General features: G+C 34.1%; 1 long non-coding RNA gene across 6 annotated transcripts in view; it reads right to left on the bottom strand.

Annotated features, from left to right (window-relative positions):
- Positions 1 to 81: 81 nt before the first annotated feature.
- LOC135301945 (uncharacterized) overlaps positions 82 to 13,247 on the bottom strand; it is a 77,397-nt gene continuing 64,231 nt past the window's right edge. For 4 of the 6 annotated variants that reach the window (XR_010363674.1, XR_010363670.1, XR_010363672.1 and 1 more), the window contains 2 exons: positions 8,367 to 10,167; positions 82 to 4,479 (listed from right to left, as the gene is read on the bottom strand). This is a non-coding gene — a long non-coding RNA (uncharacterized LOC135301945). Of the gene's footprint in view, positions 4,480 to 8,366; positions 10,168 to 11,691; positions 12,340 to 13,247 lie in introns of those variants that run through there. The other 2 variants (XR_010363671.1, XR_010363676.1) reach the window with 1 other exon arrangement.

Raw genomic sequence — 13,247 nt, 5'->3', positions numbered from 1 at the left:
CTGCCCCCCCCCCCGCCCCCCTACTCCCTGGCGAAACTATGTAAAGGAAAAACATTACTATTTTAATTTCTCATTCACAGATTTTTTTAACCCAGATTTCATTTGCAGCTTTAGTCAATAATTCTTCCTTGCAGCTTTAGTCAATAACTCTTCTTTGCTGATGTAACATAAAATTCCTTAAAGAAAACCAGAATAACCCCCCCCAAAACTGCCCTAAAACTTCCAGAGGAGATTTCAAATATAAATTGCAGCTGAAAATTCTCTTAGACACATATTAAACTCTCTTCTTTTACTTTGTAATTATAAGCTATATATGTTTCTTGTTTAGGTAAAAGGAAAAGTTCCTATTTTCATTTGAGACTGAAATAAAGCCATGCAATATATGTTTAAAGGTATTTTTTTTCTCAAATTCAATTTGTATGTTTATGATGTGACAGCACATCTTTCCTCTAAAGCATGATGATTGCAAAACAAGTGAAAAAATTATGAAATCATCACTAAAATGTCTCTAAGGTGAAATTAACTTTCTAGAAACCAAATCATATAACTGATGTATGTATGTCCTATTATTCTTTTGTTAATCATGAGTAGTAAGGTAATATCTTCAGGGCATTGTTTAGCCACAAGCTTTTATGCTCCAAATTTGTTTATAGGAAAAGACCTGATGTATATTTAAAGAATGAAAATAATTTATTGCTCATATAATGGAAATCTTTAGACTCTATTAATTTTTAGTCTAGACTGAAGTGTTATTGTGTAAAGAAACACTAATAATGTGCTTCAACTGTTATACATGCATTTAGTTTTTGTATCTTTTCCTGATGAGCTCACCCTTCTTCTCTGGGCTGTGAGGTTGGAGGTTTAATTCTAGCTGTGGGATTTTAAAGTTAGTCATTGGCATCCGGAGTCTTTCATCAACAGGAGGAATGTGGAGTTCTTGCTGATGGTTCCTTCCTGACTCTAGGATTCACTAGGGGTCATTTTTGTGTGCTTGCCTGCACACTTTCACACATTACTCTTTCTTCCTTATTCTGAAGCTCCAGGTGGAATCCAGCTGTGCCATGAGTAGTGAACTCCAGTGTGTTTGACATCAGTCTTGTGTTCTGCTTGTAATTACTAAATGCAGTTCTGTGCAGTTCCAGATCTGCATTTCTTTCAATGACTGAGGCTGAGTAGTTTATGATTTTTGGCCTCTGGGGCCAGACTGCCCATCTCTTACCATCCTGTGTTTGCACTTCTCAGTGCTCCATCCTCTGTCTCTTCTTCTTAACTCTCCTGATATCCAGGTCTGTATTTCTCTATACTAGAATACCATGTAAGACTCATAAACACCTCACTATACATGAAATAACTGCTTGCTGCTGCTATGTGCATAAAAATTGTATTATGATTCTACAATTCTACAATACAAAGATAAACAAAAGTAAAACAAATGAGGCCTAGACACTTGCTCATTCAGAGGAACTACAGTTGCAGGTAAACCAAATAAAAACAAAGTTGCGGGCAGAGAAAGTCTAACAAATCACAGTCCTGGAACTGTGTAAATTAAGTACAAAGCTTACAGCCGGTTAATAGCATTGACAATACTTTATTACTGGCTATGTTCTTACAAAATGAATGGTATACCTGTATTTTTTCATACAGATCAGCAACGGTCTTACTATACATATAGATAATTAGAGTACAAAGTGAATAAAACTAGAACTTTTAATAACATTACAGAGATACTGTAAGAAAGCAAAATATTTTTTTCTCTCCTATAATTTTGACAAAGGTGAATTATGCTTGAAATTCTTACCGAGTCCAATCCAGATCTTATATACTGTTCAAAAGGACAGGAATGTGCAGAAAGGAGTGTTCCTAAATGTCATCCTAGTGAATAAATCAATGCTGAATGATAATGACATAGAAGCACTCAGTATAAGACTGAATATCCTTGTTCAATGAGTATTAACCAAATTATGTTTAGTTAAACAAGATCTAGTATGTAAGCACATTAAGAGACAGATTATCCTTTCTGTACCTTCTAGTGTAATAAACAAAAGAACTGCAGGACAAAGGAATCTTTTTATGACAATTTTGAAAGTGTAAAGATAAATGAGAGAAAATTTGAGCCATCCCTGATGTAATAAAGCATAGTGGTAATACATAAATAATTATTTTTTCAGGTTATCTGACAAATCGGTAAGAACAGACAAGCAGCTTTCTTTCTCAACATTCTCTCTGATTTGATGTGCTCAGAAGACCTGGTCTACAAGATATGCCTTGCTGCAATGCACAGAATTGTGCAGGAGAAAACACCTAACAGCAAAAGTTTTTTAAATCTAAGAAAACTGAAGAAGGTGAATTACGTTTGTACTGATGATTCATACTTAACCTTCGTGGTTTGCTTGTTTGCCATATGCCAGCATCACTAACCCAGGGGTGTCAAAAATTACCATTGATCAATAGTTTGAAATTGCAGTACTTGAACTTTCACCTTTAATTCTGCTGGGCTGTAGCATGTGTTCAAACACCAGCCTTTTAGAATTATTCATTCTGGCTGCAGATATGCGTTGCATAGACATCTGCAGAATGTTAAACATACATTTCTTTCTACCATGAAATAAGAAAGCCAGTTTCGTTACAGAAACATGGTGGAGCTCATATATTCTCAGTTTGAGTGGGCAGTCTGGAGACATTAGTATCTCTGTGTGGTCAATTTAAAATTTCCTTCAAATCTGATATTACAAACTTTTTTTTGAAACAAGCATAGTTATCTATATGAGAGGTGGAGTGAGTGTGATTTGATCCAAAGGCTTTTGAAATACATGCAAAAATTTACAGTGACCCCAGTGGACTCTGGAAAGGAGTCACCAGACCATATTTTTAAAGTCTTTAAATCTTCAAAGTCTCCAGACTTATCTCTGCAGTTCTGAACTGTAATGCTGGGCTTTTCCAAAGTCCTACCTAATATGTGAATAAGATCAGTGAGTAACAAAAGAGTTTGAATGGCTAAGGCAGAATCCAACTTTTTCAGTAAAAAAAGAAAGACAATTCTCAAAACAGACTCTCTGTATAACATTACTATTGTTATAAGAAGCAATGGTTGAAACATAAGGTGTACAGTATAATAAAAGTGATTATTTTCATCTTCTAAAGTATGTGGGAGAGGGAAAAAAACTCTCACTAAATTAAAGCAAATTTGGTCACAGAAACATTGATACTTACTACAATGGAATTTTTCTTGTTTAGTGTAGATATTCAGTGCGAGATTCACTTTAGTTGTCTAAGATTTGGAATCTGGTCAAGCTATTTAATTTATTTTCTCTTTTGTCATTTGACAAAGTGAGGCATCTCTAGCTATTCAGACACTTACACAGGACTCCTCCTCTGTGTTTAACTCCTACTGACTGTGCACATTGGTTAGATAACAAGATTAGATTGAACACCTATGCAAGCTAGAAGTAGATAAAATGGATAGCCACTTTTAATGACACTCCACCTTTAATATACATAGCTGTAGTAATTTCAGAAGGAGTTCAGTAACATTCAAGCACAAACTGACTGTATACCTTCATTGCTAGAGAGGAACTAATATCTCTAGACTTTTTATTTTGCCTAAGTGGTTGTTTGTTAAAAGCAAAGGAAAAAATAATTAAGTTCTTTGCTTTCCGATGGAGTTTAGTCTTCATATATTACCTCTAGTCCAACATCAAGACATTCTTTGTGTAGTTGGCAGGCTTACTAGGAAAATGAATTCCATGGATTCATAAAGAAATTATAGAGAAATTTGTTAGATCAAAAGTAGTGTTCTGCAATTTGAATTTTTTTGTTTACTGATGCAGTGTAAAATGCAAAAAGACAGAGAAGACAGGGAAAAATAGTAAATACTAGCCAGAGCAAGAACTCAGGGGAAAAGTCATTAACAGTGCCAATCATAGGAGTCATTACTCTGATTCTACCTAGCCTGCAGCTTCACAGTGCTATCTGCTAATACAGGCTGGCTGGCCTCTGAAGTACCAGTGCCTGGAAAGTTCCTATTGCAAAAAAACCTGAATCTGTGTAACAAGACTAGATATACCAGCTTTTATCATGAGCGCTGCTATGACTACCTGGCTAAAAGAAAAGGCAAATATTTACGAGCATTTGAAGCTTACCACACACCTTTCAGCATTTATGGTCAGTGACTGTGACTTTAAAAATCTTTTATTTCTCATAGCAGTTATAACTAGACAAAACAGATTTTCTGAACTTTAAGATAGAGTGTACTTCTTGATTGTAAAATAAAGTGAAGAATGATGACAGATTATTTCATGTATAAGAAAATACATATTATTTGTTGCTATATTTTAGTCCTTATGTCCCACAAAGCTGGAAATGTCATAGATCTGCATTCTGAAAGTTCAGTCTACATTTGGACCTTGGTAACTTGTATTTTCCTCTATTTCTTTTCTCCATTCATATACTTTTTCCCCCTCTAAATAATATGTATTAAACCTGAAATACAAAATTTTTCAGCATGAATTTTCTTTGTTAATTTACATTGCCATTTGCAAATCATGTGGACACTATTTGAAATGACATAATATTTTGAAGTATACCTGCCACCTTTTTTCATATTTATAAAGACAATAGGGTTTCACAGCCATTCCTTAATAAGTGTTCTCATAATGTCTATTTGTCTTATTTAGGCTCTCATCCCAGCTCCCAGATATAAGTAGTTTCCTACTCTGATCACTTCTTAGCTCAGTTAATTACATCACTAGTTTGGGCAACATTTGTTAGAGAACTTGACATACCATACCTACAATAACCTTCTGAAAAGCATAAGCAGCTTTGAACCTTATTTTTTTTTTCAATCATACAAATATCTTTCTCTTTAGAGAGTTTTCTTTTTCTTCTTGAGTATTGTATTTATGTTTTTCTTTCTTTTCCCCAGCTGTCTGCTTTCTTTGGGTGTTATTTTAAACAGTGGATTTGTTTTCATTTCTACACCATATGTTTGTTTCTTTTCTTTTTTTGTGCCTATACACTCATTCATGCTTCTTCTTTCTGAAACCCTTTCACCCCTTGAGAATGTCTGGTAAGTAAAAAGCAGTTTATTGACAGCACACATGATATCTTTTGACTTCTTTAAGAGTCTGTTGCTTCTTAGGTTTCAGTCTAGCTTTTATGGTGGAAAGCCACCCTAAGATTCACTTGGATCATCCATTCTTTATTTTTATATTTGCAAGAGATACCATGTATTCAGGTTAGGTGAATAAGGAATTGCAGCTCAAGATTAGTAGAAGCAATGACCAGCCACTAGGAGTAGTGACTGAATAAGTTGACACACGCACACAAACCTACACACACACAGAACGTACACCACTCCCCTGCTGGCTTTTTTTTTTTTGAATACTGCTTATTTTAAGATTAATTAGCAATGCTGGGCATGCCTGTATTCCCAAGTCGCTCTTTGTCTTTATCATTCAAATGGAACTTCATATCTGCAGGGCTCTACCAGCCTAGAGATGTGTATGTCACAAGAATTAACAACAACAACAAAAAAATTAATATTAAAAAAAATTATTTCAATAAGAATTTTTAACTAAATATATATTCCATTTCAGTGTTTCTCCTTCCTAGATTACATTTCAAATATTTGTTAGACCTTTGTCATATCAGTTCCACATGCTAGAGAAAAACATGCTCAGGTTGGAGGGGAAAAAATCTCAAAGTAAATTATTGCGTCATTTTTCTGTGAGTGTTGCTCAGGATATTCTTTACTGTGAGGCCTCTTTTTTGGTTTGTCTTTTTTTGTTTGGCTGGCTTGTTCATTTGTTTGGGATTATTTTCCCTAGAAAGTTTACTAGAAATTCCTAAAGGCCATTTCACTAATTAGTCAAAAATAAAACAACCCTGCAGTTCACATATGGCAACTCTGTCTTCATTCTGACATGTATTTTGCCATATTTTGCTTTATTTTCTTATAATTTAAATCTTTTTCCTGGCCTTGCTGGCTAATATCTTTCCCTTTGCAGATGCAGGGGTATATTTTCTGTTCACTTGACTTCTCCAGTCTCCAGGTCCCTCTCAATTTCATCATGTTCAGGAGTGATGCCAGCTCTTCTTTCCAGGCCTCTCTTTATAAAGAGAGGCAAAAGACAGTGCTGAAACACTGCTTAGAGAACCTTTCTGACAGAGATAAGCATCAGCCATTGCATTTCTCCACTGTTTTGTTTTTTTTTAAGGTTACCTCTGCTGGAGGGCTCAGAGGCTGAATAGGGGAGTAATGATTCTGTCAGAATCTGTCTGGTGTAGGGAGGTAGTGCAAACAAAGGGCTCACTTATGCATATTTTTTCTAACCCAGTGGTAATACCCTTTCTCACTTAATAAAATCCAGAACTCACACTAAATCACTCTTTAAAGAATCTGACTTGAGGAGAAATTTTGAGATAGTTTATTAAGCTATTTTATAATCTTTAAATCATGTGTATGTTCATTATTTTGAGAAGAAAAAGAAAAAAGAAGCATGAGAAAATATGTTGCAATTACTTGCAATTGCCAATTTAGATGTCAGTAATCTACTATGAATTCATTTGACTGAAGTGAAAGATCTTGACATTGTCATATGTAAAACCAGCACTTTGGCAGGTGAATTTAACGTATCTATTTTCAGCTGCCTCCTTTCCTAAAACATGTAGTGGTAGGATATTATGGCTGCATTCCTGCAAGTCTCACCAAAGGGATGATGTTGTCAGTGAGTGTAAGTTGGCATTCCCTTTTGACAGATGAGAAAGACATTGTTAGAATTTTTAGCCATGTCTGAAGATATAGCTTCAGTTTATCCTTGTTTCTCTAACTTGCTATTCTGGCTTTTTTTACCTTTCACAAGTTTGCTCTGATTTTCTTTAGCAATTTGTTTTTTTCACTAATGAATTCGCTAACTGTATTAGATGTTGTAGATGCAGATTTACGTCTGTTCAGCACACTTCAGATTCACACACTTTGTCCTATTTCTATCAAAGTGTGGTTATGAATATGAGAGGCTAATCTGCCCATGTTTCTATTCATGATAGCCTCCAGGAAACTTCTTTACTGGAATGAAAACATTTCAAACAGTGAGAAATTGGAGGCTTCTGACCCATATGGCATTCCTATTGAGTCAAAAGCCCAAATACTCTTACCAGCTGATGTGACAAGACTGTAGCAAACATGCTCACAGTCAGAAAGAACATGAACTGTTTCCATGCTTGCTGTTGCTTTGTGCTGAAAATCTTCCTAAATAAAGTGTTCCTAGATGCTGAAAGGAGTGGTTTGATTCTGATAACTGCAGGCATGCCCATACTTTTTTTTTCTGCTGCTATAAAGAAAATCCTTTCCTTATTTTTCTATTTATCTCTCAGAGTGAGATTTTTTACACTTTCATATTTTGTCTTACTGTCTCCCCAGAAATGATACAGTAAAAGAAATGATAAACAACAAGTACAATTCTCTGACGTAAGTTTTAGGGTTTATAGTAGTGAATATACATGTGGACATGCTGCCACTGCTATGTCCAGGAGTTGCCAGAACAGGGTCCTTAGTGTTATGATTAATTTCTTCATATATAGCCACTTCAGCTTAGGTAGTGTAAATCTAGTATATTGCTCAGCATTTGTCTGTTTTGGCAATTTCTAAAACAATTTGATGGCTTACTTTGCAGTCTGCCAGGAAAAACATTTTCACAAAGTGTATCAATCCTCACTACTGCTTAAGAAAAGTGTCAGATTTTCCTATGAAATCTATGAACTCTAATTTAGATTTTTCAGCAGGTGTGGTTAGATGTGAATGTAGTTGTGCTCTCTGATGGCATAAAATGCAGTCATTTCTCTGTAGCAAGCTTAAAATTGTTGATTCCATAGCAATTGGGGAATAGGTCATGACAAAAACTTCAGGGCTGCAAATTTTCTTAAAAACAACTGCTGAAATATATATATATATTTATATAAAATATGTATATTTATAATCACTGAAACTCAAGTAGTTATTTTCCCATGGGACTTTCTCAATGTATGTTCCAATAGTGATGGTACTTAGTAAATTACCTAATTTAACAAAAATAGTGCCACAAAGCTGTAAGCAGAACAACTACTCATTGCTATTGCCAAATGAGAGCCATGGAGTGTCTTGACACACACACAAGTTACTCTTGCTGCTAGTTGTGGCCAGCTCCATACATTTAATTAAAAATGGTGCTCCAGCAAACCACTGAGGCTTCATTGACTCAAGAACTTGCCCTGTTAAGTTTCAACGGAATGTGGTAAGAATATCATTAGGTAGTCTACAGTAGATAATTTGTGGAATCTTTTCATACGGAAGTAATGTCAATTAGTAGTCAAATAACATGGCTTTCACCTACCTCTGTTTTCTTCTCAAATTTTTTCCTGACATCTTCCTATCTTGACCTTCTCAACAGGTATAAATATAGAATAATAATTTAGTGATGCAGTTCTCACAGAAATCTCCATAATGGGAGAATAAAGTCCTTCTGCTTTGTTAATGGATGTTTTTACGGCATTAAAAAGGAGTTTTGATGTCCAGGTTAGAAAAAAGAATGCATGGAAAACATAAAAAGTTTGATTCTCTTAATTCAGTGGTTATAATACATAAATCCCAAGGCAGAAAGTGTTGCTTCTTGAGGGACAAGTGAACTGAAATAATTTAGAAACCTCTCTTTTATGGAATGCCAGGAAGGATGGGTTTTTTTTTTTTGATTGGAAGGTGATTCAATGGGTGTCCATAAAATCTACCCATGACAAGCCAATATTTATTTATTTATTTTTATAAATGAGAACCTGTCTACTTTATGTTGGTTATCCCCATTAGGAAATATTTTGAATTTGTCACTGTCACTGCAGGTTTGTTTTATCTAATTTTTTACTCTGAGAAAAAAAAATGAATACTTCACATTCATGCATGAATGGAAATTCAAGGTCTATGTATAAGGATGGAAGCACTCTCAAAGATGCAGACTTTCTTTCTGGGTTGTACTGTATTTTTGCAGAATATGTTGGATTTGGACTTGAGAAAGTCAGAATGTCTAAGTGATAATGTGAAGAGCACTTAAGATTTTCTCTTTGCTTTGTGAATTTCTAAAAAATAATGAGCAAAGAAATCAGAGACTGCAGAAATTCAGAAACATGCTTAATGGGAGGTTTTTCTTAAGCTTGTGTGAAGCAGATGCAGTAGTTATGCTGTGTTTCATTGTAAATGTGGACTTTATCTACAAGAATGCTCAAGAACAGTGGAAGCAATATGTTCCTTAGAATGTCCTGAGAGGACATAGAGAAGAAGTCAGAAAGGTGAACATATGACATGGAATCAGGTAAACTATTGCCTTGACAGGCTAAGAGAATATTGCAAGGGTACTTTCAAAGCGAAATGGGGCCTGCTCTAAATTCATTTTGCTGTGTAGGAAAGGAGAAGTGGAAACAAGAAGGTGTTATTTTCTATATGGTTCCTGATAGGGGTGAATGATAGTGTATATTGGATGCAAAAAATACGTGCTTTACATGGAGAGCATGGTGATTTCTTGGAGACTCAGAAAATGTATATAAAATATAAAAGCATAACATAACCCTTTTCTCCATTTTAGGATGCATCTATTGATTTCTGAAGCTCTGAATGTTGCTCATATGTTCTTAAGAACACAAACTCTCATTGGTCTCAGAGTGAAAATGTTATGAATTCTTAGCAGCTTGGAACCGAAATGTGTGGAATGTGTGACTTGGTTTTTGTTTTGGTTTTGGTTTTGATTTGGTTTGGTTTTCTTTGTTTATGGGTTTGTTTTTCTTTGTGAGGATTTTTTTGCTAGTTTGTTGGGTTTTGATAGTGGTTTAGGGGTTTTGTTTCTGGGTTTTTTGTTTTTCCTCAAAAAAACTAAAACTTTGTTTTTGTTTTAGTTTACCCCCTGGCATTCTGAATCACAACAATTCTATATGGCTTATAAAACCACTGTTTCCAAAAGTGCTTGCAAGGTAATATGTATCACAGTCTGTCCCTCCAAGAACAAATACATTTTTTTTCACTGAAAACCTGAGAAGTCTTCTGGGCATGTTTGGAGATGTTATAAAGAAACATCTTAGGATGTAGGACATATTCCACTACTAAGTACAATCTTGCCTACATATTTGTTGGTAGCTCTAATACCTTGGAAAAACCTGTAAAACAGATAAAATTTAAGATTATAATGTGCAAGATCAAGTACCTGGGAACAAATAGGTTAAAAAACCAAAAAAATCACCTACCACTAAAGCAAAAAAAAAACAAACTGGAAAACAAAAATACATATCTGTGGATACATCAATAGAATATGATAGAGAAGGATGACTAATATTATGTTGTCACTATAAACCTGCCATGAAAAAGGGAAATGTAGCATGAGGAGCTACCTCATAGGAGGCAAATATTGGTGAAATCATCAATGGTTTTTCAGGAAGGACTGATAAGAGCTCACCTGAACTCCTCTTTATGTGACAGGCAGTACATGCTTAAAAACTGAGAAAGTCAACCTTCAGAAATAGTGCAAAATTTATTTTGGAAGACCATTTCAAAGTGCTGTCACAAAGGGAACAGAAAACTCATATGATGCAGCAATAGAAAAATCAGCCTAAATGTAATTGTTCTCTACTAACTGTGAGCAATGGTTGGAAATGGAATTCAACATTGTAGAACAATACCGCTGTAAATATATAAACTTGAAATAAATTAATTTAGCATATAAAAAAACTTATGAGTATTAATCTTCAGATGGTTTTAGAAGTTTGATGAGTTTTTAAATAACATTTATTTATTGTATCATGCAAATAGAAGGGATAGTATGTGATGCAAATACAGATAGTATGTATCTGCAAATACAGTTCATGATTGTGAAATTTCTACTTACTTTTTTTAAGGTACTTAAATATTCTCAGAAATTTCACTATCCAACATTAAAATATAATGACATACATCGTTTACCAAATGTTCATATTGGTACAATTTTATAAGCATGCATATAAGACACATTCAAATTAAATTCTGATAGGAGCTCTCTTCAATTTTATTTCTGTTTCAGCTGTAATTTTAGCCTTTTAGCTGGAACTTCCTGTGCTGTCTCTGTGATGTTCCTTCAGGGCTCATACATCCCTTCCTGTATCATTCAGAATGTGCGTGCTGGTGCTGGTAGGTCTGACACCTGCACAGGTAATAAAGCTTGCCCAGAGGTTTACCCAGCTTCTACAAAGCTCAGTAAAGTCCTGGTAAAGAATCAGACCCCAGTTCTTCTCTATTCAATAGTCAGGGATTTCAAAATTCTTCTCAAAGGGGGTAAATATTATCTCATGTGTGGGGTTTTTTTTTTTTGTTTTTTTTTTTTTTTTTTTTTTAATGTCAATGAAGTAGGAAAACAAGAAAGTATCTTGTTTAACATCACACAGCACGTTCATAGGAAAGTTGTGAATAGTTACCAGGAATATGAGTCTGGCACTCGAGTCTGCAGACTGTACTGTCTTTAACAGTTTGAATTCATGCATTATTTATACTTACAAAATGATAGTATTCTGCAATACTGAAGGATTGAATTAGGCAACTTCCTGCATTTTGCAAAGATCAATTAGAAGAAAGTATTTTGCCAGAGCTAGGAGATCTTTTTCTTGCCTGAAATACTAAATCAACAACTTCTTATAGAGTTATTCTGGTGTGCAAAAGGACAGACTAGGCTACAAAATGTCCCCTAAAACTCAAATTTGCAGCATCTAAATTACAGTATATTGATTTTTTTTTTTGTTAGTGGTACAATAAATTTGCAGCTTAAAGTTTCAGTAATATTGAAGAATAATGATACAAATAATATTAGTAATATAAGATCATTAATAAACCTTGTGAGACAATAAAAATATTTTATAAAATAAGAAGGAATTGAGGTATATTCTCGTGCTTCCATGACATTTCAATGTCCTTTGAAGTGAATATCAAAACACTTTGAGAAAATATACACTAAATGACTGCTCAAGAGTTCTTTAAATATGTCATAGGTCAAGAATATATTTAAATTTTTATTTATTTATTGCATGTTATAAGTAATAATGCGAGAAGTAATGCAAGTAATCCAATAAGGATTATTCTGAGTTTCAAATAAAATATTTGGCCTAATAAAATACTGGTGGATTTTCTTCTGAAGAACTCAAGAACATTAGTTATATTTCAGAATGGAAGCAAATTAAAAATAGGTGCTTCTTAAACAATAAAAATCCAATTATTTTCTAAACTTGCCTTTCAGTGTATTATGCACTTGTCCATGGGAAGATATATATTTTCTCCATTCGGAAGAAGGAGAGAAACATTTAAATAGCCTAAATAAAAAATCAACCAAGTAATTATTGCAAAAACTGCTTACAGGCCTCAGAATTAAAATGACATTTTGAAACACTAGTAGCTTCCAGAAATCATGAAAGTGGCTAGATTTATTTTTGTCTATGTTACCCTTTCATAAAAATAGCAACAAAACTAAATTGACCTTGACAGGAAATGAACACTAAAAATATTAACACAGTTCACTGTGTTCTGAGTGAAGAAGAAACATCACTGGTTCTTCCACTACCATTTTTTATTTTGTTTTACTGCACTTCATCACAGTGTTTAAAAGGAGATGCTTTTATATTGTAAGAGAAGGCAATGGTTTGTAGCTTACTTTTACTGTTTGAAGATTAATCTATCACTTATTCTGTCGATTGTATTTGACAAGAAGCTTCATACACTTAGATTTTATCATGTGGTGACAGATAATTATTCTTGTTTGTGCAATTTTCTGCTTTGCAGAGGCTTCACTATGAAGTGTCTCATTATTAATCAGCAACATTAGATATGATTTTTGTCCAATACAGGCTTAAAGAAGGGGAAAACCTCCAGCAATAACCAAATCTGTTGATGAATGTGGAAAGGATGAAAGGAGAAATATCTTCTTAACATCAGAGCGAAATGGTGGCAAACATTATTTCCTGAGGAGACAGGAAATAACAATTTGTTGGAAGCAGAAATATACTATAAATGGAATACCTACTTTTCATATTTCTTGACTTTTGCTCCCATCAAAATTGCAGAGATAGTGCACATAACAACATTAGGTACATTACAAGCACCACAGAATAGCACATCTGAAAATGGTGCCATTTAAAAAAAATATTTATGGATCCATGAAGCAAAGCAATTCATTATTGTTGGTGTACTTAATTCTAAGGAATGGAGATGTGTTTGGATTTGT

This window comes from Passer domesticus, chromosome 5 (genome assembly GCF_036417665.1).
Source record: "Passer domesticus isolate bPasDom1 chromosome 5, bPasDom1.hap1, whole genome shotgun sequence".
Classification (NCBI taxonomy): domain Eukaryota; kingdom Metazoa; phylum Chordata; class Aves; order Passeriformes; family Passeridae; genus Passer; species Passer domesticus.
The sequence above is the reverse complement of the archived record's forward strand: the minus strand, read 5'-3'. Positions and strand labels throughout refer to the sequence as shown.